This window comes from Erythrolamprus reginae, chromosome 2 (genome assembly GCF_031021105.1).
Source record: "Erythrolamprus reginae isolate rEryReg1 chromosome 2, rEryReg1.hap1, whole genome shotgun sequence".
NCBI classification, from domain to species: domain Eukaryota; kingdom Metazoa; phylum Chordata; class Lepidosauria; order Squamata; family Dipsadidae; genus Erythrolamprus; species Erythrolamprus reginae.
Window position 1 is genome coordinate 330955032 of NC_091951.1, and position 3253 is coordinate 330958284.

A 3253-nucleotide genomic window follows, 5' to 3' on the forward strand; every position below is an offset into this window, starting at 1 on the left:
CATCTGACTGGGGTGGTGTAGGGTGTCCTGCTTGAGCAGTGGGTTGGACTTGATGACCTGCAAGGTCCCTTTCAACTCTAATAATAAATAAAAACAAGAACTCTATTATTCTCTAACATCCCCCCCAACTCTTCAAAGAAATCCTGGTAGTCAATGAATGATGAATGTTACATAGCCTAACCTAACATCTTAACACAGTTGGAAGGGACCCTGAGGGGTCATCTAGTCCAACCCCTGCCAAAGCAGGTACGGAACCAAATTCCGGAGCGCTCATCTCCCCTTGGGTTAGGAGCCGAAAGGAACCTCTCTTCTTTCGGAGGATGTAAAAAGCTATGGGGGCCCCCCGGGAACCTCGCAGCCTGGGCGATTTGCATCGGATCAGAGAGGTGGAGCTTCCACCACTCGGCGATCCCGACAGGTCCCCTTTCTCTCCGCCCCGCTTTCAAAAGCAGAGAAGGGAGGTCGGGTGCGATGAGGATGATGCCCGGACGAAGGGGGGGGGGGCAAGACACTCCGGAGCAGGTGAGCTACTCCTGCAAGTCGGGTCCCCAATATTAGGCCCAATTTAGGCCCGGACGTTCTCCGGACTCTTCCCTCAAACCTTTCCCACTGAGCAGCGTCCTGTCGCCTGCCCGGCTGGCGGCTCCTCCTCCCCGTAGGCAGGAGTCAAGCCCTCTCCATAGGCTGCCGCCGCTCTGCTTCGACTGCGCCCTTGACTCGCCAGGCCTCTCCGGCGGGAGGAGCTGCTCGCTGGAAGCTCGAGGGGAGGGGGCCTCGCGGGCGCGGCGGAATCCCAGACCGGCTGGCTTCTAGGAACAGGATTCCCGATCCCTGGATCCTTCCACCACCCCCTTTCTATCCCAGGCTTCCTGTCGGGGCTACGTAATCCCGCCGCAAAGCCGAGGCCCGGCCCGCCTGGCACTGCGCGTCGCGTTATGGACAAGCGCGGCGGGAGGATAAAGGAGAAGCGGCGTTGTGAGGTAAATTTGTTTGTATGTGAGGCAATGATCTGGGGTTAAGAAGGACCAGGAGGGTCCAATATTTTAAGTTCGCCTGGTGAGGTTTGGTTTTTTGGGGTGTGTGTGTGTGGGGAGGGGGGGGGGAGAAGGATCGCCTGTTTTGTATTGTTTTGTTTTATCTGCGCGACTCCCGTGCAAAGAGAGATTCTGCTGGTTCGTCGTCTCCCCAGCCCGGAGCGAATCCTTTAAATCCGACTTAGTAAAAAAATAAACAGCAACAACTGAACGCTTGGTTTCAAATCGGGCTGCGAATCCACCCCCGTTACCACTTTTAGTAGACTAGACTAGACTAGAATTCTTTATTGGCCAAGTGGGATTGGACACCCAAGGAATTTGTCTTTGGTGCCTATGCTCTCAGTGTACCTGAAAGAAATTAGAATTTGTCACCGAGTAATTGATGCATATAACTCGCTACCTGACTCTGTAGTAACATCACCTAACCTCCAAACTCGACTGCAAGAAATATGACTTTAGTAACCGAGTAATTGATGCGTGGAACTTGCTACCTGACTTTGTAGTATCATCTCCTAAGTCCCAAAACTTTACCCTGACTTAGACTATCCACTGTTGACCTTTCCCAATTCCTAAGAGGTCAGTAAGGGGCGTGCATAAGTGCACCAGAGTGCCTTCCGTCCCCTGTTCTAATGTTTCTTTTTTACTAATATCATGTATCTAAATATTATATTCTTGTATATCACCAATACCTATGTGACAAAACAAATAAAAATAAATAAATAAACAAACAAACAAATAAATAAATAAATAAACCTCGTTTATTTATTTATTTTTGTCAATCTAGGATAGGAGTTTATATAACCATAACATAAGGAAAGCAATGATAAAAGAAGGCAAAAGGACAGTAGGACAGGGATGGTGGGCGCAATGGTGCACTTTATGCACGACCCTTACAGACCTCTTAGGAAAGGAGGAGAGAGTCAATTGTGGACAATCTAAGGTTGAAGATTTTGGGGTTGGGGGAAGAAACCAGAGTCAGATCCTCTCTTCCTGAGATCTGGGAAACTTGGTGGGATTTATTTCTTTGTTTTATTTTACTTTATTTTATTATTCTATTCTATTTTATTTTATTTTATTTTAGTTTATGTTACGCTATTTTACTTTATGTTATAGAATAGAATAGAATAGAATTTTATTGGTCAAGTGTGATTGGACACACAAGGAATTAGTTTTGGAATAGAATAGAATAGAATAGAATTTTATTGGCGAAGTGTGATTGGACACACAAGGAATTAATCTTGTTATAGAATAGAATAGAATAGAATTTTATTGGCCAAACGTGATTGGACACACAAGGAATTAGTCTTGTTATAGAATAGAATAGAATAGAATTTAATTGGCCAAACGTGATTGGACACACAAGGAATTAGTCTTGTTATAGAATAGAATAGAATAGAATAGAATTTTTATTGGCCAAGTGTGATTGGACACACAAGGAATTAGTCTTGGTGCCTATGCTCTCAGCCTACATAAAAGAAAAAGATACATTTGTCAAGAATCTTGTGATACAACACTTAACGATTGCCATAGGTGTCAAATAAGCAATAAAGAAGCAATGATATTATTTTAGTTTGTTATGTTATTTTAGTTTATTTGTCAAACACGTATAGGATAGTAAGGAGTTTGTATAAACAGAACATAAGTAAAAAGTAAACGACGAAAGAGGACAGTAGGACAGGGACGGTAGGCGGAGTAGGTGCGCTTAGGCATTGGATTCGCCCTTGCCATTGATTCGGATCCCGTTTCCCTCTGGGACCGTTTTGGGAAAGAAGGAAGGGTCCTCGGTTGATACATCGGGGAGCCCGGAGGTCAAACTATTCCCCCCCCCTTCGTTCCCAGGGAGATTTCTCTCGCCGCCCTGGACCTCGCGTAGCGTCAGCCGCCGCCGCCCCCCATCCACGCCTGGTTTTCTTAGGAAAGAAGTTTTAAAACTCCCACGCGAACCCAACTATTGTCTTCCAAACGATTCCGTTTTTCCCCTCTAAATATCACCAGGAAGGATTTTACGGCTGGCGCAGATTCCTTTTATTTTTCAATAAATAAAGCATTTCCGCTGATTTCTGCGATGCGGTGGAGGATGAGTCTATAAACGCGCTCGGTCACCCCCGGGGGAATCGAGAGCCGAGTGGAAAAGTTGGGAGAAGGAAAAAGGAGCGAGGCTTTGCCGAATGGAAACCGGCTGGTTTATTTTAGATGCCGGGTTTTTTTTCTTCTTCTTC

The 3253-nt window shown here is 45.9% G+C and overlaps 1 protein-coding gene across 1 annotated transcript in view; it reads left to right on the top strand.

Annotated features, from left to right (window-relative positions):
- The first annotated feature begins 438 nt into the window (after positions 1–438).
- LIFR (LIF receptor subunit alpha) overlaps positions 439–3253 on the top strand; it is a 152001-nt gene continuing 149186 nt past the window's right edge. Inside the window, exon 1 of the mRNA XM_070743423.1 lies at positions 439–980. The gene's annotated coding sequence lies outside the window, so the exon portion shown is untranslated. The remainder of the gene's footprint in view (positions 981–3253) is intronic.